This window comes from Saimiri boliviensis, chromosome 12 (genome assembly GCF_048565385.1).
Source record: "Saimiri boliviensis isolate mSaiBol1 chromosome 12, mSaiBol1.pri, whole genome shotgun sequence".
NCBI classification, from domain to species: domain Eukaryota; kingdom Metazoa; phylum Chordata; class Mammalia; order Primates; family Cebidae; genus Saimiri; species Saimiri boliviensis.
The window spans coordinates 25493237-25517386 of record NC_133460.1 but is presented as its reverse complement, the minus strand read 5'-3'; the positions used below and the strand labels follow the sequence as shown (position 1 = coordinate 25517386).

At 36.9% G+C, this 24150-nt stretch overlaps 1 protein-coding gene and 1 pseudogene across 3 annotated transcripts in view; both read right to left on the bottom strand.

Annotated features, from left to right (window-relative positions):
• The window catches only part of PARG (poly(ADP-ribose) glycohydrolase), a 113807-nt gene that overhangs the window by 64835 nt on the left and 24822 nt on the right, over positions 1–24150 (bottom strand). The gene's annotated exons all lie outside the window — the stretch shown is intronic.
• On the bottom strand, positions 7–22387 carry LOC141580563 (peptidyl-prolyl cis-trans isomerase A pseudogene; annotated as a pseudogene).

Below are 24150 nucleotides of genomic sequence, written 5' to 3'. Positions count from 1 at the left end.
CTGAAAACCAATAAAATAACTTACATGAATAATAGTAACCAGTAAATATAATAACTAATGAATATGTTTGTTACGAAATGAAATTACACATCTGCTTTTCATGGAATCCTGTAAAGTGGGACACTGTCAGCATCACCAAACGTATGTAAAAGTACATCAACAGGTGTATAAAAATAAACTTACAAATTCATTTCCAAATGTACATCTGGCATTAAGGTAATTCACCTTAATGCTCTCTGAAAAAAAATAAGTATCCCAAATATCAAATACCCCTCACACAACATTCACAATAAAGTAAAACATTTGCAAATAGAAAACAGTACATTCTGTCCTTGGTTCTATCAACTAAAAACTGCTAGACCACCAAGGACTCTTTTAGAAGCCCCCAAAGATCCATCTAGCTTCAACAGTCTATAATTGAAATCTCCATAAGAGCCCCATTAATTACTTCAGAGAATACTCTATGGGTCAAATCTAATCCATTGGGTAATAAACAATGAGGTTTCTGATGGTCTTAGAATTTCTCGAATAGACACCCTTGGAAAATGAAAACCACAATTCCCATATCATAATTTGAAGCACACAAACATGCCACGTATGGCTCATTTTGTCTTTTGTAAAATTTCCCATCTCTACAACACCTTCTAATCTAATTTCTTTCTAGACATCAGAGTATTTCTTTAAAAGCAGTGGAAATGGCCAGGTGCGGTGGCTCACGCCTGTAATCCCAACACTCTGGAAGGCCAAGGCGGGCGGATCATGAGGTCAAGAGATACAGACCATCCTGGCCAACATGGTGAAGCCCTGTCTCTACTAAAAATACAAAAATTAGCTGGACGTGGTGGTGCGTGCCTATAGTCCCAGCTACTCGGGAGGCTGAGGCAGGGGAATTGCTTGAACCCATGAGGCGGAGGTTGCAGTGAGCCGAGATCAGGCCACTGCACTCCAGCCTGGCAACAGAGCGAGACTCTGTTTCAAAAAATAAAAAATTAAAAATTAAAAAATAAAAGTAGTAGAAATGACAACATTCTTAATTTAAAGATACTACATACACTGTCAAGATTTAAGTAAACACTTTATCTACTTGAAATCACATTTTAACTGGAAGAGGCCTCAGTTATAATCTAGCCTGATCTTGTCACTATTACAGAGAAAAGAAAACTAAGGCCAAGGTTACCTGATGATCCTACATTGAGGTCAATTAAAACTAACTCAGAACAAGAACCTTAGTGTTCTTATCTCTATGCCACAGCGTTTCCTACTTCTCTGTGTGACCAGTGTTTGGAATCGATGAAGAAACAGACTCTTGACAAAAATCAGAAACTAAGCTGAAATAAGGGTAAACCATGTATTTATCTGTAGGTGGACAGGGTATGTGTGTAAACAGAAAAAGTAACAAAGATGATTTGCTCTGATTTCGCTGGTAAATTCTAATGCTAAGAATTTTCCTTATACCAAAATTCTAAAACCCAACCTATGTTTACTTCCCTTTTAAAAATTAAGATAGTGAGTAAACACATTCAGAATGAACAGAAATACATTTACAATTCAGGGAGTTTGGAATTCAATTAATCATAAGCATATAGAAAATTAAGTAAGTAAACAAAAGACAATTATTAATTCTGGAGAAAACAAAAGGTTGTACAAGAGAGGAAAACCAATCACAGCCCAGGTATGAAGAGTGTTTATACTATCCAACTGAAAAAACAGAATATTGATGTAATTGAAATAAATATAAAAACAATCGTGAGAAAATGGGGAGGTAGAAATGAGGTTTGCATTTATGGTAGTGAGGAAGATGAGAATAATAGCTAAATCCTCATCTTCTAAAGTGGATTTTTTTTTTTTTTTTAATAAAAGGTAAAACATAAAGAGTTTAGAGTAGTCAAATGGCTCCCTCTATAATCTGCCTCTTTAACTCAAAACTGAATTTTTTAAAAATCATACATTCATAGACAACATTTGACGATTTTAGAAGTACGCACTGAAGATACTGGCTTCTCTATACCTGAACATGTGTAAAATATATTAATGCATTTGTTTAAAATATTCAAACTCGGCCAGGCGCAGCAGCTCAGCCTGTAATCCTAGCATGTTGGGTGACTGAGGTGGGTGGATCACAAGGTAAGGAGATCCAGACCATCCTGGCTAACACTGTGAAACACCATCACTATTAAAAATACAAAAAATTAGCCAGGTGTGGTGGCATGCACCTATAATCCCAGCTACTCAGGAGGCTGAGGCAGGAGAATCACCTGAACCTGGGAGGTGGAGGTTGCAGTGCAGTGAGCTGAGATGGCATCACTGCACTCTAGCCTGGGTGACAAAGGAAGACTCTGTCTCCAAAAAAAAAAAAAAAAGAAGAAGAAGAAGAAGAAAAAAAAAATTAAACTCTTCATGTTTATAATTCATCTTTTTCTTTTTCTTTCTTCCCCCCCAACCCCCAAATAGAGACAGGGTCTTCCTCTGCTGCCCAGGCTGGAGTGCTGTGAGATAACCACAGCTCACTGTAACCTTGAACTCCTGGGCTCAAAAAATCTTCCTGCCTCAACCTTCTGAGTAGCTAGGACTATAGATAGGCCTTTTTACTTTAATTGTTGTTGTTGTTATTTAGTCTATATTTCACAATCATAAACTTAACTCTGCAATCCAGCTAGGCATGGAAAGGAACAAGAAAAACATGGAACCCAAAGGGAATTGCAGCGAGAGCACAGATTTTAGGATACAAATGGGGTGGAGGGGTGCTCTCCTGAGCTATAGAAGGAATGGTCTCGTGGTTAAGATAAAACGTAAGCCAAACTTATCAGAGCTGTCCACAGTCAGCAATGGTAATCTTCTAACTGGTCTTGCCATTCCTGGACCCAAAGTGCTCCCTGGCATCTACAATACTCATGTCTTCTTTCACCTTGCCAAAGACCACATGCTTGCCATCCAGTCTTGGCAGTGCAGACGAAAAACTGGGAACCGTGAGTTGGGTCCAGCATTTGCCATGGACAAGATGCCAGGACCTATAAGCTTTAGGATGAAGTTCTCATCATCAAATTTCTCCCCATAGATGGACTTGCCACCAGTGCCATTATGGCATGTGAAGTCACCACCCTGACACATAAATCCTGGAATAATTCTGTGAAAGCAGGAACCCGTATAACCAAATCCTTTCCAGTGCTCAGAGCACAAAAGTTTTCTGCTGTGTTTGGAATCTTGTCTGCAAAGCGCTCAAAGGAGATGCGGCCCAAGGGCTCGCCATTGATGGCAATGTCAAAGAACACAGTGGGGTTGACCATGGCTGATACTACAAGGCTCCAGGTGGTGGCAGCAACTGCAAAGCCGTCTTTTTACTTTTTAAAACTTTATTCTGAAATAATTATACATTCACAGGATGTTACAAAAATACTACAGAGGTACAGTATACCTCTCACGCAGTTTCTCTCAATGGTTCTATTTTAGATTACTATAACACACTAAAAATCAGGAATACCAGTACAATGTGTGTGTGTCATTCTATGCCATTTTATCACATGTACATTTGTGGAACTGCCACCAAAATCAAGATACAGAACTATTTCACTACAACAATGATCTTATACCACCCATTTATAGTCACACTCAACTTCCTTCCTCTCACTATTCAACACCTAACAATCACTAATTTGTTTTCCATCTCAAAAATTTTGCCATGTTACATAAATGGAAACATATAAGTCCTTTGAAATTGACTTTTTAAAAATACATCTTAATGCCCTTAGGAGCCATTCAAGTTAAGTATCAATAGTTCACTCCTTCTCATTACTAAGTAGTAGTCCATGGTATGAATATAACAGTTTGTCTAGCAATTCATCTAGTGAGAGGCACTTTGGTTGTTTTCATTTTGTACTATCATAACTAAAGCTACCTTTTACTCTCAACTTACCTATAACTGTTGTCTGAAATTACTTCCTGTAAATAGCACACTGTGTCATCTTTAAAACTTACTCTGTCTTTTAATAGATGAATTTAGGTCATTTATGTTTAATGTAGTCTTTGATATGTTGAAACTTAAATCTGTTATTTCATTTCTTTTATCTGTTTCATTTTCCCTTCCTCCTATGGGTTACTTAAACATAGTTTAAAATTCCATTTTTGTTTATCTACAATGTTTTTGATTGTATCTCTTTGAATAGATTTTTTTTTTATAGTGGCTGCTGAAGGACTGCATTACATATAACTTATCAACATTTACTGGTGTCAACATTTCATCAGTTCCAGTAAAGTACAGACTTTACCTTCCTTTAAGTTCCTTTACCCCTCTCCAATATTTCTTCTACATATATTGATAACTACACTAGACTTTTACAACTGAAAACAGTGCAAAAAGTCAAACACAATACACAACATTCAAAAAAGTTTTTCTAAAGTTTGTTATATTTACTATATTTTTACACTTTATGTTGTTCTTTCTTCTTTCTTTATGTTCACTATTCCTTTCTTTTATAGTTTCTTTGCTGTTTCAGGAAATTTCTTTAGACATTATTTTATGGTAGGTCCACTGATGACAAGTTCTCTTTTCCTTCACCTGAGAACACTGTGGTTTTCCCCTCCTTCCTGTTCAAACTATATGTTAATTGGATATGGAATTCTGAGTTGACAGTTCTTTCCTTAGTCCTCAAAATTTTCTGCCACTTCTTTCTGGCCTCCATGTTTGCTGATGAGAAATCCACTGTCATTCAAACTGTTTTTCTGTACAGGTGTTGTGTCATTTCTCTCCTGCTGTTTCAAGATTTTTTCTTTGCCTTTGATTTTAAGAAATGTGACTACAGTATATCTTGGCATGAATTTCTTTGGGTTTATCCTACTTAAGTTTCAGTCAGCTTCTTGAAACCATAGATTTATGACTTTTACCAAGTTTTCAGCCATTATTTTTTTGAAAATTTTTCAGTCCTACCCTCTTTCCCCTCTCTTTCTGTCCAGATGATGATACAAATGTTATATCTGAACTCTGGGTTTTGATTTTCATCTATTTTCTCACTGCTGTTCAGACTGAGTAATTTTTCCAAGTTCACCAATTCCTTCCTCTATTACCCCCATTCTAAATTAAACCTGCCTATTCCATTTTAAAAATTATTACATTTTTCAGTTCTAAAATTTTCATTAGGTTTCTTTTGATAGCTTTTTTTACTTTTCTGGGACTTTCTATTTTTTCATTTGTTTCAAGCATGTTTATAATTGCTCAGCCTTCTTGTGGTGGCTACTTTAAAATCATTGTCAGATAATTCTAACATCTGTGTTCTCTTGGGGTTGGTATCTATTGATGTTCGTTTTTCATTTCAGTTGAGATTTTCCTGATTCTTTTCTGGTTATGAGTGGCTTTATATTGAAATTTGGATATTTGGGGGTACTATGAATGTCTGTATCTGATTTAAATCTTCAGCCACAGCAGACCTTCTGTGACACTGTGCCAGCAAGAGAATGAGATAGCTACTTCATTACTAGCAACTGAGGGTAAAAATTCATGTTCCCCAGTCAGCCTTTAATACCCAAAGTGGAAAGTGGGGGAGGTGCCTTGATAGTGCTGGATTGGGGTAAGAGTTCAAGCTCCCCATTAGGTCTTTACTGGTATTACCTTGGTACCATGTATTCTCCTATGGTCCTATAGTCCCTAGATGGTCAGTAGTCTTCTACCTTTCAGAGTCTTTTGTTTGTTTTACATACAAGGTCCTGTGTTTTTTGCTGTACTTAGTGGTAAGGACAGAGAGAAGTGCCTATTCAAACATGTTAAACCTAAAGATATTAAACCTTAAGGATCTTAACAGGCTGACCCGTCTCCTTTGGGTATCCATCCTTGTCTTTTCAAACTAACGCGAGTGGCTGTTGCGGTGCTCTGCTAACAAGCTTTATAATATTGCTTATTTATCTGATGAAGCATTACTGCACTATACTTCTTCACAACTGTCAGCACTCCAGACCTATGTCTAATGCTGCTTTGGAAATACATAAGATAACCTAAAAACGTCAATGGAGAACATAAGCAACTCAACTACTGTTTGAGATGGAATGTATAATCTAAAATGTGACCATGACCTTATAACCTGTACAATGCAAACTGGGATGCAAGTAGGGAAAAGTTATTTTAAAATGTACATAATTTCTTAACTTCAAGAAAAGCAGGAGCCATCGGTCAAATATTCTATAACAATTAAAGAAAAATAAACTACTTATTAAGATGTTAATAATAGTTACAAGGAAGGTAAGCATTTACATGATGGTAAAAAAGAAAGCTGTATTAAATTCTCTCACAAGTAAAACCCTGCCCTCTACTGGATAGTCTGCATAGACAATTACATGCAGCGAGTGTCTTGATCTCGTGTGTGTGTGTGTGTGTGTGTGTGCAGCAACTTTTTATTCTACCCACAAATTGGCCATATATATATATATATATATATATATTTCAGTCAGAACTGATAACAATAAATTTCAAAATTATACTGCCATTTTGCCTATTTCCTCTCTTTAGATCACAGATCTGTTCATTCATTCAATTGGATGGTAAATAAATACCTGAGAAATTATTATGTGCCAGGAGATGTGCCAGAAGATGACAAAACAGTAAACAGTAAGAGACGTGGTCACTGACCTCATGAATCTTATGGTACCAAGTCCTATCCTGTCCCTGTGACCCCCAATACATCAGCCCTAACCTTGGAGGACAGTAATAACTGCAACCTCATCATAATGACTGTGAAGAGGCTACTTTTTTTCTTCTCTCAATAAATAGAAACATGGACAAGCTACTAAAATAAAGAAACAGAATGTTTCAAACATCAAAACATTATAAATTATTTAAATATCTACAAACATACAAATAGAAAAGAGATATTTACTTATTTCTTCTTTCTTTGAATACCTGATTAACTACATACATCTGTTAAATGTGCTGTAATATTTATAAGACATATTTATATATGACTAAGTACCATACGTGACATATAGAAAGTACTAAATATTGACTACTGAACTTTGAATTAATAAGTAAAATTTGTTAGCTCACAATGTGAGAAAACCAGTGTTATTTCAATAAAAGAAAATATTTCTACAGATTTTTCTCAAACAATTCAGAGCAAACAGCTTTTAAAAAGTAATCAATCACATATCAATGAATATAAGAAATACCACAGGCTGCTCCGTTTTCTCCATGGGTCTAAACCTAGTTATATCCTAACAAAATTATGAAAAGTTACTAACAATCCTCTTTAATAAAAGAAATCAAAATTTATATGAAAAGTCTAGGACATGAAACTTTAATTAATAGACGATTTTTGAATAAGAAGTACACCACTCCAAAACCTAAATAGCAAAAAGGAAATATCCTCATAATCCTATGTTCCTCACATATAAATATATATATATATTTTTCGAGATAGAGTCTCACTCTGTCACCCAGGCTCGAGTGCAGTGGAATGATCTCAGCTTACTGCAACTTTTGCCTCGCAGGTTTAAGCAACTCTCCTGCCTCAGCCTCCTGAGTAACTAGGAGTACAGGCAAGTGCCACCACGCTTGGCTAATTTTTGTATTTTTAGTAGAAATGGGTGTTCACCATGTTGGCCAGGTTGGTCTCAAATTCCTAACCACAGGTGATCCACCTGTTTCAGCCTCCCAAAGTGCTGGGATAACAGGTGTGAGCCCGTGATACTGAAGATGGGTGATGGGTATAGGGAGGTTCATTACCCTATTTTATTTATTTATTTATTTTGAGACGGAGTTTCGCTCTTGTTACCCAGGCTGGAGTGCAATGGCGCGATCTCGGCTCACCGCAACCTCCGCCTCCTGGGTTCAAGCAATTCTCCTGCCTCAGCCTCCCAAGTAGCTTGAACTACAGGCGTGCGCCACTATGGCCCACTAATTTTTGTATTTTTAGTAGAGACAGGGTTTCACCATGTTGACCAGGATGGTCTCGATCTCTTGACCTTGTGATCCACCTGCCTCGGCCTCCCAACGTGCTGGGGTTATAGGTGTGAGCCACCGTGCCCGGCCCCTATTTTATTTTTGTATACGACTGAAATGCTCCTTAAAAAAAAAAATGTCCTGGCCAGGCCTGGTGGCTCAACACCTGTAATCTCAACACTTTGGGAGGTCGAGGTGGGCAGATGACCTATGTTCCTAATATTAATATAACCAGTATTTACATCTAAGTTTCTTTTTCCTCTTACATGGGTGCATTTATCAATTGAAATTATGTTGCTCAGACAATTTAGTATATTTTTCTCACCTAATATGATAAAAAGGCATTTTTTACATCACTAAAGGCAGAATGTTTTTTTAAATGTCATGAAAGTTTATGTAAACAAAAAAATAAAGAAATATTACCTATAAACCTACTGCCAAGCTATCCTCTTTGCAGACATAAACTGATGCATATTTCCTTACCAAACTTTTTCTGAGAACTTAGGTATGTGTGCATATAAACACACAATTTTTGTTACGTTAATTTTTTAAATATTATACTTTCCTGCAACTTGTTTTTGCCTTAAGAGAAAGCCTAAAAAGTCTTCCCATATTATACAATGATAAATGCTACACAGTATTCCAATGTAGAGATGTACAATAATTTTTGTGATCATTCCCCATTAATAACCATTTTCCCCAACATTATAAAAACTTTCAAAAATACAGCAAGTTAAAATAACTATATACTGAACACCCAAATATTATTTAATTTCTATGATTAACATTTTATATTTGCTTTTGTCATGCTGTCTTCTGTCCATTCTTCTAACCATCTATCAATGCATTTTTTTAATGCATTTGGAGGTAAGTTACAGGCATCAGTAAACTCCACCCCATCACTTCAGCTTGCAAATCAACAACTAGGGTTCAGGCCGGCTGTGATGGCTCATGCCCATAATCCCAGCACTTCAGGAGGCCAAATGGGGTGGATCACTTGAGTCAGGAGTTCAAGACTAGCCTGGGCAAAATGGTGAAACTCCATCTCTACTAAAAATACAAAAATTATTTTATTGTATGATTACACCACAGTTTGTTTATTCATTCTCTGTTGATAGATACCTGGGCTGTTCCCACGTTTTGGCTATTATAAGCTGCTATAAACATTCTTCTACAAATCCTTTTATGTGCATATATTTTCATTTCTCATAGGTAGGTACAGAAAGAGTGAAATTAATGGGTAATAGGGTAAATATATGTTTAGCTTTCTAAAAAACAGCCAGACCTTTTTCCAACATTGTAGTACATTTTAAACTCCCAACAACAAAGTATGACAGTTGCAATTGCTCCGTATCTCTATCTACATTTGGTCTTTTAAATTTTAGACATTTTAGTGCCTGCAGGCTAATTAATACCTTATTCTAGTTGTGACTGGCATTTCTCCAGTGACAAATGATATCAAGCATTTTTAAATGTGCTTTTTGGCCATTTGTATACCTGCCTTTGTGAAATGTCTTCTAAACTCTTGCTCATTTTCTAATAAGGTTGAATGTCATTTTATTTTTCAATTGTGGTTCTTTATATATTCCGGATCTATGTCCCTTGTCAGATAAAGATTGTGCAAATATTTCTCCCTGTCTTAACATTTATTTATTTCTATTTATTTATCTGAGACAGGATCTCACTGTGTCACCAAAGCCAGATTATAGTGATGCACTCACAACTCACTGCAGTCTTGACCTCCTGGGCATCAATCCTCCTATCCTCAGCCACCCAAGTAGCTAGGACTACAGGTGTGCACCACCATGCTTGGCTAATTTTTGGATTTTTAACAGAAACTGGGTTTTGCCATATTGCCCAGGCTGGTCTCAAATTCCTGGGCTCAAGCAATGCATCTGCCTCAGCCTCCCAAAGTGCTGAGATTACAGGTGTGAGCCACCACACCTGGCCTCCAAGTGATCCTTCCACCTCCGCCTCCCAAGTAGCTGGGACCACTGGCATGTACCATCATGCTCAGCTAATTAAAAAAATTTTTTTTGTAGAGACAGGGTCTCCCTATGTTGTCTAGGCTGGTCTTGAACTCCTGGGCCAAAGCAAACCCTCTGTCTTGAACTCCCAAAGTGCTGGGATAACAGACATGAGCGACTGAGCCTGGCATCCCTGTCTTTAGCTTGCCTATTTTCCCAATGTCCTTTCATCACAAGTATTTATGAATTTTTTCTTTTATAGCTAATGTTTCCCATGTCCTAGGAAATCTTTGTCCACTCCTAAGCTACAAAGATGTCTTCTTCTAGAAGCGTTACAGTTTTTGCTTTTACAGTTAGAATTATAATTATTTTCTGTGTATAGTGTGTGGGAAGGGGTGATTTTTTTTTTTAAGCCCACATGGAAATTCAGTTTCACCAGCACCATTTGTAGAAAAGACGTTTCTTTTCCCTTGTATTGTTTTGGCACCTTTGTTGAAAATCAAATAACTGTATAAACGTATGTCTGTTTCTGCGTTTACTACTTGGTTCCATTGATCAACTTGATTGTTATGTCAGTATCTCACTGTATTTGTTTCTTTGAGCTGCTGTGACAAAGAACCACAAACCAGGTGGCATAAAACAACAAAAATTTATTATCTCACAGTTCTGGAGACTAGAAATCAGAAATCAAGTTGTTGGTAATAACATGTTCCCTATGAAGGCTCTAAGGAAGGATGCTTCCTGGCCTCTTCCTAGCTTCTGGTGGCTTCTGACAATCCCTGGAGTTCCATTACATTCAGATACATCACTTCATTCTCTAATTCCATCATCATATAAGCTTTTTCCCTCAGTGTCTTTGTCTTTGTGTCCTTTCCTTCTCACATAAGGATACTAGTCACTGATTTAAGGTACACCATAATCCTGTGTAGCCTCATCTTAACTAGTTACATCTACAAAGACTGTATTTCCAAATAAAGCCACATCCTGAGAGTCCAGGTAGACATAAATTTTGGAGGACGCTATTCAACTTCCTACACATAACTGTCTTGGTTACTGTAGTCTTATTGTAAGCAACCAAAACAATGTAAGTCTGCAAACTCTGTCCTTCTTATTTACAATTTCTTTGTAAATAAGGGTCCTTTGTGTTTCCACATAAATTTTAGGCATCAGATTTGCATTTTCTACAAAAAGCCTGCTTGATATTATGATTGGAACTGCACATAGGGAGAAGTGATATCTTAACCACACTGAACCATCCAGTCCATAAGCATGGTATATATTCTATTATTCAGGTTTTCTTCAATTTCTCTCAGCAATGTCTTATGGTCTTCAAGGCACTGGTCTTATACATTTTTATTTAATTTATTTCTAATTATTTTATGCTTTTTAGTGCCATTTTTGATGAAATTTTAAAAATTTCACTTACTATGAGTATATAAAAATATGATTTTTGTATACTGACCTTATGTCTTGCTAAACAAATTAGTTAAATATATTAGTTCTAATAGTTATTTTCTAGGTTCCTTGGGTTTTTCTGCATAAACAAACACTGTCAACTGCAAAAACAAACAGTTTTACTTCTTTCTGACTTTCAAACATTTTATTTCTTTTTCTTCCCTTACTGCATTGGCTAGGATTTCTACTTCAGTGCTAATAAGAATGAAGAGAGTGGGTATTATTGCTTTTTCCCCAATCTTTGGGAAGAACACTTCATATTTCACCATGAAGCATGATTTTAGCAGGTTTTTCACAGATACTCTTATTTTTTTTTGAGACAGAGTCTCACCCTGTTGCCCAGGTTGGAGTGCGATGGCATGATCTTAGCTCACTGCAACCACCACCTGCCAGGTTCAAGCAATTTTCTGCCTCAGCCTCCCAAGTAGCTGGGACTACAGGTGCACACTACCATGCCCAGCTAATTTTTATAGTTTTAGTAGAGATAGGGTTTCACTATGTTGGCCAGGCTGGTTTCAAACTCCTGACCTCAGGTGATCTGCCCGCCTCAGTCTCCCAGAGTGCTAGGATTACAGGTGTGAACCGCCACACCCAGCCTGCTAATAGTTCTTTACTCTGAATGGTTACTAAATTTTGTCAAGCACTTATTCCACATCTATCAAAATAATCATATGGCTTTTAAAATATAAATCCAATCCTGAATTTCTGAGATAAACGCTGCTTGGTAATGATGTATTATCCTTTTTATATATTTCTGGATTTCGCTTGCTAGTATTTTATAAAATCTTTGTCACATACTAGTATCGGAGGTATGCTGGCTTTATAAATGAGTTGGAAAATCCTTCCTACTCCTCTCTTCTCTGAGTCCTGTCAACTTAGTATCATATCTTCCTTAAATGTTTGAGAAAATTGATCCGTGAAAACATCTTGGCCTACACAGTAACCAATGTTTAATTGGGCATGTGTTACTAGGTATGCTTTGTCTCTCATATATGTTAAAATAGTCTACCTTGGCTGTCATGAAACCACTAGTTTTATTATTTTTATTTTCTAATATCTAGAATAGTATACTTGAGTCCCTTTTTCAGTTTTATCTTTATCCCTTCTGTCACTCATGTGCTATTCTCCAGTGATACTTAACTATTTGCACCTCCCTAATGTATCATACTAACTTCATCATATACTATGATCAAATCACAACCTTTTAAACCTATTTTCTCACTTATAAAATGAAAATATTTTGCAGAGATGTGGTCAGAACTATAAGCTTCTCAACAAATAACAGCTAAAATCATGATGATGATGATGATGATGATGATGATGATACACTTATTATACTCCCTGTCTTGTTTAACATTTTACTACCATTAAACCACAAATTATGCTTCAGGACTTAGTCTACATCTCCGTGGGAGGCCTTCACTGACTGCCTGACTGCCCCTTACTCTATGACTCCAGAGCTAAATGCACATACTTGCATTAGAACACTTACTGCAGTTACTACAATTATTTATCTGCATTTTTGTCCTCCAACCTTGAAACACAAAAAAAGCAGAGATTTTATTTTAAACATCTTGTGACCCCCTGTACCAAGCATAGTATTTAGTGCTCATTATTTGCTGAATAAAGAGTTGATAAAACAAAAAATATTGCATTTTATCTTCAAAGTCTCCTTGCATAGAAAGGATAAGGACATCTAGAGAGATTAAAGCTCCGAGAAACAAAGCAATTTGCCCACATTCAGAAACTTAGTGGTGGCCGGGGTGGTGGCTCATGTCTATAATCCCAGCACTTTGGGAGGCAAAAGCAGGTGGATCACTTGAGGTCAGGAGTTCAAGACCACCCTGGCCAAGGTGGTGAAACCCCCTCTCTACTAAAAATACAAAACTTAGCTGAGTATGGTGGCTTACACCTGTAGTCCCAGCTATTCGGGTGGCTGAGCCATGAGAATCTCTTGAACCTGGGACACGAAGGTTGTAGTGAGCCAAGATCATGCCACTGTACCTCCAGCCTTGGTGACAGAGTGAGCCTCTGTCTCCAAAATAAATAAATAAATAAATTAATTAATTAATTAATTTTTAAAAATTGGGACTATGTTCACAAGAAAGGGTATAAAAAAAGTACTGGCCAAGAAACTAGAAGACTAGTTATAGGCCCAGATCTGCATTTACTCTCTGTAGTAACCACAGAAAAATCCCTAAATTCTTTATTTCCTCATCCATAATAAGGATAATTGTACTATAACTTTAACTTACAGAATTATGAAAGCTCTCAGATATAATAGTGGTTTATAAATTCTAAAGCTCCATATGCAAATGCAAAGTATTAATATCTAATGGGCCAGTAATTCACAAACTTTCTAGAGCCTCCTTCTTCTTTTATCACCCCCATATCAATTAACTGCCAAGTCCTATATTGATTGATCTGGCAGGATCTCACATATTTATTACCTCAACTTAATCACTACTAAACTACCCTCAGCCCCTCATCCAGTCTCATCAAGATTACTACAATAATCTAACTGATGTCCTACTGATAGCCCATCTTCAGTTTCTGCCCAAGTATACTCTGGTGTGCTTCTGCTCCACTTCAAAGCTTTGAATGGCTTTTTGATGCCTTTTCAATACAGAACAAATCCCTTGAACTGACAGTCAAGCTCCGTTATCCTAGAGGCTTATCTAGTCTCATGCAGCACATATATAACATACACACATACTAACTCTACCTTTTGTGCCTCCTATATAATAGGAAACGCAGAAATTCACTATTCTATATTATCTACTTGTGCTGCTACAGATAGGATCCTGGAATATCTTTCCTCCTTAACTCCAAAACTTATCCCACCTTCTGATCTTGCTCAAACAACAGTTTGCTTCAAGTCTATCCAAATTTCCTCTCCAGCTAAGAAGTAATTCTCCCTCTTGTAATTTATTTGCACTATTTTTCACAAGACACTTAAGACTTTCTGCTTTCTGTTGTTATTTATGAACGTGCCTTCTAGCCCTTACTAGAAGCTCCTTTAAGAAAAGATTTATGATTGATTCACCATTCCTACAGTGATGCTCATATGTAACACTGTCAATAAAAATATTTTAAATTAACTGACACTTTCTATCTGGGTTAGTTGATTTTACAAAGCTCATCCTCTTCCTTTCCATCACCATTCAGAAACTCTATTGCTTAGCAAAAAATTATAGTTTTGTTTTAAGTTAATTAAACTGCCTATAGGCTGAGCTTTCTATACTGGAGCTACCTCTAAGGTTTCCCAAGTCTAAAACAAAGGTTCACATTTCAAAAATTGAAAGTACAAACAAATTAAATGTTAGAGGAAAAGCAATCATACTACTAAATTATGCAAGGGTAAAAAAAATCAGCTGGAGAAGGTGAAAATTTCTAATATTTATCTGTGCACAACTCAGGCTGACACCTTGAAGAGAATGATGTGACAGCTTACACGAAAACAAACTCACTCATTCCCCTTAATTTCTGAAGGCTCATGAAAGTCTGACAGACCAGCCACAGGGTGATCTCTCATGTGTATCGCCCATGACAATTATGGCTTCAATAAAAATGGCCTCCATTTTTAATGAACTCCAATCGGTTTTCAGGAAATAGCCAGGCTAACATGTTCCTATTTAAAAAGGCATATTTCACCAATTAGCAGCTAACTAGTTCATGGACCTAAATAAGACCACACACATGGAGAGGTACAAAATCAATGTGGTAGCAGAGAGCAAGGTAATGTGAAAGGCTGAGTCCAGGTGTCAACTGTGGTGACACATGCAAAGGGCTGTGCTGAGAATCACTTTGACCCTCTACTTTCTTTTGGTTTGATTTGGTTTTCCTCTTCAAACAGCTATTAAGAGTCTCTCTATGAATTTTCAAAGTGTTATGACTCAAATCTTGGAAATGCTGATAAAAATCATAGTTCATTATAAGCATTTGAAATGATTTGCCCTAATGATAGATAAATGAGACACACCTAATTTTTAAAGTATTCTGTAATTCACGCTGGAAATAACCTGCAGGTGTCCTTACATTAATTTGATAGCTGCTTAATATGGGATAACTGCACTGCTAAATAGACATTTTGTTTCCTCCCCATCAAGGCTTGCCAACAGTAGGGGGAAAAGAGGAAAAGGAGTGCTAAGCAATGGAATCTCCTTTCATTCTTAGTCTCCACTCCTATGGCCCAGCTGTCACCAGCTAGTACAGGGACAAAGGAGGAGGAATGAAGGGAGAAGAGTCCTCCTGCCAATTCTCACTACAACCTTACTTCCAATCTCTCCTACGCACTGCTGTTTCTAGTGACAGAACTCTGCATTAGTTTTTCACTTCAGAAAACAAACCATCAGAGGGTTAAAATTACAGGCTTTTCTGGATGTGGTGGAAATGTCACCATCATGACTCGTAATTCCAAATAATTAACAACTAGTCTGGGAACACAATCAGATTAGGAAGAATATCTTCATCCAATTCTTGAACAAAATATGCCTCTAATCAAAAACAGTCACACTATTTTCCTACACAAACTTCATTAAACACGAAGAATAGAATTGTGTCGGTTTATAAAACATGAAGGAAGCTCTTCTTTAAACAGTATTTATTGTACAATCACTATCTATCTTCATGCTAATAAAATACACAGAAGAATTCTTACTTTAGAAAAGATAAAACATAATTATATACCCTCATTATCCTATGCCTCCAAATAATTTACTTCTCTGTACTGTTACGGTAAATGATTATTCCTTAGGAAACAAACCCACACTGGCACAAGACGCTCTGACAGGTCTTTCCTACCTCTCACTTCCATTACTGCACATGGCCATATCCATCAATCACTTTTGCAAACACCACCAAACCACATTGCTATTATGTCCAAACCAACGGATACTTTTAATACCATATAGTCATCACACTATTATCCATCTTTATAGACAGGCAATCAAACTCAACATGACAAGATTTCAGAGAAACAGCTAATGCTGATATAAGTTTTCTAGCCCTAGAAGTAAAATGGATGTAATTTGTCCAAGAAGTACAGGTGAGCAACAACTGCAATCTTTTATTATAGTTTATACTTGTAAATAATTAGGTTTTTTGAACTCTAAGAAGTACTTTGAAAAATACTTACTTTTAAGTAATATATATATATATACATATATATATATATATTTTTGAGACGGAGTATTCGCTCTTGTTACCCAGGCTGGAGTGCAATGGCGCGATCTCGGCTCACCGCAACCTCCGCCTCCTGGGTTCAGGCAATTCTCTGCCTCAGCCTCCTGAGTAGCTGGGATTACAGGCACGCACCACCATGCCCAGCTAATTTTTTGTATTTTTCGTAGAGACGGGGTTTCACCATGTTGACCAGGATGGTCTCGATCTCTTGACCTCGTGATCCACCCGCCTCGGCCTCCCAAAGTGCTGGGATTACAGGCTTGAGCCACCGCGCCCGGCCAGTAATATATTTTTTAAGAGATGGGGATCTCACTTTGTCGCCCAGGCTGAAGTGCACTGGTGCAATCACAGCTCACTGACGCCTCAAATTATTGGGCACAACGGTCATCCTGTCAGCCTCCCAAGTAGCTGGGACTACAGACGAATGCCACCACAATCAACTAATTAAAAAAAAAAATTTTTGTACTGAGGGGGATCTCACCATCTTGCCCAGGCTGGTATTGAACTCCTGGGCTCAAGCGATCATCTTGCCTCAGCCTACCAAAGTGCCAGAATTACAAGCATGAACTGCTGCACCCAGACTTAAGTAATTTTTAAGATAGTTCAATGACAGCTTAGCACACTCACAGCACTATTTTTAAAACGTGCCATTTGAATCAAGTAACGTCCATACATATTATGCTGCTTAATTCTTAATTTAATTATTAAATTATCCAGTATGAAATAATATTTTAGTCTGAATTTCACTTTTATTCAGGATGAAACAAAACTAATTTTCCTAAAAGGCTTAAGGACACTCACTCCCTGGAAGTGCATTCTTTGGAGAAAGAATAAAAATGCAAATACATTAGTAGTTAAAACAAATGCTATTACAACGAAAAAAATCTTTTTAAAAAATTGGACAAGTTCTACACAACAACTCTATGTAATACCCAATCTAAAAAAATTCAAAATGCAGTCAAAGAATGCTGAAAAATCTCAGAAGTTCCCTGTGAGCAGATTTCCCTGCAGAAAGATAATGTCTGATGCAGAAGGAACCTTAGGGATGCCCTAGTACATTGCTATCCAATCTAACTTTCTGCAGTAATGAAAATGTTCTATATCTGTGCTGTCCAGGATGGCAGCTACCAGCCATATGTGGCATTTGAAATGTGGCTACTGTGACTGAAGAACTGAATTTTAAATTTTATTTCATTTTAATTAATTTCAATTTAAATAATCATATGTGGATACTAGCTATTGTTTGGACTCCACAGATGTAGTCTTTCTTTCTATACCACTACAATGAAATAGTCACCTGGGCAACCAAAAGAAGATTCAGGGGTTTCAGACATATGTAGACACAACTACAGATGACTCAGTTTGCAGCTTTTTGTTTAGAGGTTTTAAAGTACACCTAATTTTATTCAACTGCATCAGGCTACTTTTGGTAACCCCGATTCATTTTAAAAGAAGGATGAAAATGGTCAAATATTCCTCTTGAAATACTTTTGGTTTCATAGCCTATATAAAAATGAAGGCATATGAAGACTGATGTGACACATAGTTACACCACATAAAACGTTAAGAGGTCAGGTTCAATCTATCATCTGGGGCAGTCATCCTCCTCTTGTACATAGGAAATTAAAGAGGTAAATGAGCTCCTGAAGTGTGAACTTACGGAGCTCAGAAATCCAAGACAGAGAATAGCCTCGCCCTTCTACTAACTTCTAGTCATATGCATCTTCTTAGTCCAAACATATTGAACACCCACTTTGCCTAGGACATTAGATTGAGCACTGTGAAAAATAAACACCAAGACAAATAATACAAGGTGTCTGTCCTCTAGAAATTTACTACATTTTAGCGTAAAAATGCTACACAGTGACTATAATGCCTGGGCACAGTGGTTCATGCCTGTAATCTCAACACTTTGGGAGGGCAAAGAGGGAGAATTGTTTAAGGCCAGGAGTTTAAGACCAGCCTGGGCAACATAAAAAAAATTTTATGTCTCTACAAAAAAATTTTTTAATTAGGTAGGTGTGGTGGTGTGCACCTGCAGTCCCAGCTACTCTGGAAGCTGAGGTGGGAGGATCGCTTAAGTCTAGGAATTTGAGGTTACAATGAGCCATGATCATGTCACTGCACTCCAGCCTGGGGGGACAGAGCAAAACAGTGGGGTGGAGGGGGGGAGATTATAACAAAGGTTATGCATACTAGCCTTACCTTTTCTCTCTACCAATCACCAATTGAAAATGGTCAACTATCACCTTACACAAATATCCTAAATCTCTCAGTAAGTAATCGGGGCTCAAGGCCCACATTTCTGTGTGCTGGACTACTCTCCCTGAATATCCTGAACTCAGTTCAAGAAACATTAACTGTGCCTCAGCCATGAGCCAGGAAATACTAAGACGCCCTGGAGAAGTTCGGCCTCATGAATATTTAGACATTTCGTGGATATATAATGTCTCATGTAATAAGCACAAGGAGGTATGCAAAGGTACTACTGTGAGAACACAGAGAAGTTTTTAGTAGAGGCTGAGAGGACAAAAAACGGAAACTCAGAAGAGATAAAAACTGAGCCGAGTCTTGAAGGATGGGTTAAGAAGCAAGCAAACAGCATGACAGAGAACCACACATAATTTAATGTCATTAGACTATCAAGTTTAGAGCAGGAAAAGTGGCATGAAATGACGCTGGAGAGGTGGACAGAGGCAAGGTCACAGAATGCCATAAATATCACCAATAGAGCTGCAAAAAGATGAAATGCCATGGAAGGCTTTAAGATCTATGGTTCAGATAGCTCATTGTGTGTGAACAGCATGAAGGATGGATTTGAAGTGAGCAACTGCACACAGGGGTCGGCTAGCTGTTAACAGTATACCAGCTGAGTCACAACGATGGTATAGAGAAGGCAAGTGTAACAGAAATAGATGCGAGACTCAAGAACTGTTTAGGAAGTAAAATTATGACATTGTACTATAAGATGAGGAAATGGTAGATCAGCAGAAAAAGGTGGCTGAGGCAGGATAGGGCAGCTAAGATGACTAACAAGTTCCGGATTGAGTGAATGAATAGATAAATGGTAGAACCATTCACTGACAGAATTTGGAAAACAGGTGACAAGGCTAGTTTTAGGTACTTGTGGAATTCCAGTTGAATAAATCCAATAGGCAATTAAAAGCTAACAGAAAGAGTGGCAGAAAAAAGATTTGAGTGTAACCTGCATTAAGTGGTATTGAAAGTTCTCACTATGTTAAGTGCTAGGGACATAACAAAGAACAAATCACAGCCTCCTACAAGGAAGGTTACAGAAGATGGCTGTAAAAAGTCAATTACAGAACTCTGAGTGGTAATGATGTGTCAACGTAGGTTCATCATTGTAGCAAATGCACCAGTTTGGTGGGGGATGTTGATAATGGGGGAGGGTGTGCTTGTGTTGGGGTGGGGGATATATGGGAAATCTCTGTATTTTGCTGTGAATCTAAAACTGCTCTAAAAAAAGAAATACTAGGCTGGACAAAGTGGCTCATGCCTATAGTCCCAGCACTTTGGGAGGCTGAGGCAGGTGGATCACCTGAGGTCAGGAGTTCCAGACCAGCCTGGCCAATATGGTGAAACTGTGTGTCCACTGAAAATATAAAAAGCAGCCAGGTGAGGTGGTGCATGCCTGTAATCCCAGCTACTTAGAAGACTGAGGCAGGAGAATCACTTGAACCCGGTAGACAGAGGTTGCAGGGACCTGAGATCGTGCCTTTGTACTCCAAACTGGGGGACAGTAAGACAATGTCTCAACAACAAAAAAGTCTAATAAAAAAATCTTTTAAAAAGTCAATTGCAGAAGTGATAGTCACGCTGGACACTAAATGTCAAGCAAGCACTAACCAGGCAGCAGGGAAAGAGAGAGGAGGCCAGAAAAGATACAATAACATATATATCCTAAAGTATAATTGTTTTGAACATGGTGCACTTGAGAAATGGAATAAGACTAGCTTTTCCTTTGAGATAACAAGAAAGAGAAGCATAAAATATACTGAAACCCTTAAAGGAAGAAACTGAAGGAATTTTTACCTTTTAGATGTTCTTGAATCTCTCCAAAAGGTATGAAGTAGGAGCAGATGGATAGTGGAATGTCAGTAAATGTTAGAAAACAAAGAAAAGTTTTGGAATCCTAGAGTAATGAGGAAATAAATAAAAGATGGCAACAGGAAGCAAAGGCCTAGTTAAGATTCAATAACATGAACTTTTGGCAAGGCCTATCAGTAAGATTTGTTATTCCCTCTCTCCCTCCTTCCCTCTCTTTTTCTCTCCCTTTATTTCTTCCTCCTTCCCTCCCTTCTCCGTCACAACTGTGCAGCACAAAGTGTGCTCCATGGAATTCTAGCTACAAAGGAAGTCAAAAGCTGTTACATGGAAGCTGTTTATAAATAAGTTTGAAAATGAAAGGTTTAATTAAATAAAACTAAGTATGTTTCTTTACTGTAAGACACCTCAGAGCTATTCTCAGAAGGATATAATATGCAGTGCATTCCTCCACCTTAACCATTCGACCTTTTACTTATGAAAGTATTAATATTTGTATAATACAACTTCAGACACAGTAGACCAGAATAAAAGGGATGAGAGCAGTGGGGACTCAAAAAAAAAAAAAAAAGAAAAATAGAGAGCACAGTAGGAATAAGGGAGTAGAAAACCAGGAGATTGTAGCAGGAGAGGAATTCTGAGCTCATGTCTTTAGAGAAGGAGCTGGTGGCCCAGGGGATAATGAGGTCCAAGCTCTGGTCATTTGTGGTCACACTGGTTAATAAACTAGAAAGTCTCATACGTAGAATTGGGTCTGACTAGAAAATAGTTCATCAACATGAATATTGGCTCAATTTTTGGTAAACCACAGCACTAATGGCACCCCCTCACATAAAAGGCCCAGTGGACCCATAGTCTTTGATGACCAAGTGTACCACTTGTTTAAATAGGCTATACATTGAAACAGTACATAAATTTGAAAAACAGATCTAACATTCTGTTTTTATTTACTCATTATTTTAATCTTCAGATAAAAATACTGCAATAGTCCTTCCAGAGTTAAATATGAAATGTTACATGTAGATAAAAGTGTTCAGAGTGTACTCAAAAGGACTACAGAATGTATTCTTAATGAGTAGGAACACAAGAAGAATAAATGTAAATTAATTTAACAGGAATTAAATCAAGGTGTCATGTTGAACTGTGTTAATAAAATATGAACAAAAAACCCAAAACACTTCAGAGCTAGCTGATAAAGTGAGGTATAAATCATGGGCAAGATTAAAACATTATTTTCATTCCTCTAACAATAGGTTTTTAGATTATGAAATCGACATTTAAAAGGAATAGGTTCTACTGCTTTTTGACCCAAATAAAGGGTTACAGTTATAGGACAAACTAAGTACTAGCTTAATTTCATTATTAGAATATAAATCTACTGAATATTCACTTTTGAGTATCTATAACTTCTAACCTCTTTGTCTAGCACATAAATAAATACAATCCAGATAGCGTTTTGCAAACACAAAGTAACAACTCTTAAGAGTGATCTACTGCACAGAGGGCTCAACTAAGACTGATATTCCATGGTAACTGATCAAGCGTATAAAAGCAAAGTGCCTAATTCCAATTGGAGTAATCTGTCCTTTGGATATGCACTATTTACAAATCATAAATATGAGACCCTCAACATCCTTCCCAATTCAAAAGCACACATTAACCAAACCAGAGGGAGAAATTCCACATATTCCATACAAATCTAAAAGTCACAATTATCCGTTTCAATATTTTAGTGACTCTGATTAGCTCCCTTTTGGCTCCTACAGTTCTCATGAATTAAATTGAGCTGTAAAGTAATGCAGACCTTATGATTCCAGAGACTGTGAGTCACCAAGGGAAGAAGTCCAAAAAGGTTAAATTTCCACTGAACTCCATATCAGAGGTTCGAAAGCTAGAGAGATAAAGACATTAGCTGTAGTCTTATGAAACATTCAAGGCTGCTTTCATTTGATTAGGAGTTTGGTACAGGCTCTTTGTGACAAATATAACAAGGACCCTTTATATTCTTTAAGCTTTGAAGAAAATCCCAGGAAACAGATTATCTATGAAGAACGTTGAATCAAGCTAAGCACTTATGTGTTTATATACATTCAGAAACTTAATGCTAGTATTATAAAAAAAATAAAAATAAACCAAACCAAAACAAAAAACCACCACCAAAAGGCTACCATGGAAGGAGGCCACATTCCTTCAGTTACCGAATAACGAAATCTGTCATGACTTAATAAGGTAGTTTTAACAATTTAACGCCTTAGGTCAGCTTTTCTCAAACTATTCTAAAGAGCACTAACTGTCCATGAAATGTTTATAGAGAGTCTGGGGATCAAGAGTTGGGAAGAGGAGGAATGAAGAGAGAAGAAAAATCCTCTAACAATATTTTTGTTCTAAAATTTATACTGAGTATATTGGATAAAGTTATATTTATCAAGAGATAAGCTACTCATAATGGCATCCCACACCTCAGAAAGCCAGGAAGTCCACAGTATATCACATATGTATGAATGCATTGATGCTCAAGTGATGCATTGATGCTCAAGTGATGCATAAACATACAACCATTGTGTTTTATGCTACTGAATCATAGCTGATGTATGCTATGACTTTTGCCTAATAATTTCAACATGTGTTTTAATTTTTTATTACTTGATAAAGACATAAATCAACACTTAATTTCTTCCAGCCATTACTCTGTGCATGTAAAATAACTTTTTTTGTAATCTATTTTAATGTAATGATGTACTGCCAATACATTATAATTTTTAAAGTTTTCCATAATCACAAGTTCAAAAAATGTTATTTTAGTTAAACAGGTATAATAGTATATGCCTCCATTTTGGAGACAATAAATTATGTATACCTGTTTTTAAAATTTTAAACGGCTTTTCTCTTTCTGCCATTTTGAAGACTGTGGAGGCCTGCTGGGAACAGGACTTCTAAAAGGCAAGTATGTCTGGAAGGCTGTGTCCAAGGCCATTTTTGCAGGCTATAAGTGGGGTCTCCAAAATTTAAAATTGAAGATGGTTATACCCCAAATGAAATAATTCTATTTGGGCAAGAGATGTTTATATAAACAAAGCAAAGAACAACAAAGTGACTCCTGGTGGCAAACCAAACAAAACCGGAGTAATCTAGGGAAAAGTAACTTGGTCCCAGGGAAATAGTGGCATGATTTACACCAAATTCTGAAGCAATCTTCCTGCTAAGGCAATTGGACACAGAATCTGTATGATGCTGTACTCCTCAAGAATTTAAACTAATGAAAAGTAAATAAATAAAAGTGGATTTGTGCTCTTGTAACAAAACAAACAAAAAAACAAAAAAAATTTTTAATGACACAGAGTTCTGAAGATAGCTTAGACATAATAATGTGATCAACTAAATTTGCATCATTCAAAACTCAATATGATATTCCATTTACTTTTTAAATTAAGTAGCACATAAACAAAAAATGCAAGTTCAATACTAACAGATTGACACACTCTTATTCACAGTGATAGAGGCTTTAAACAGTCTTTCTCTGACAATAGGATAAGAGCTGACAGGAGAATGCATATTCAATAT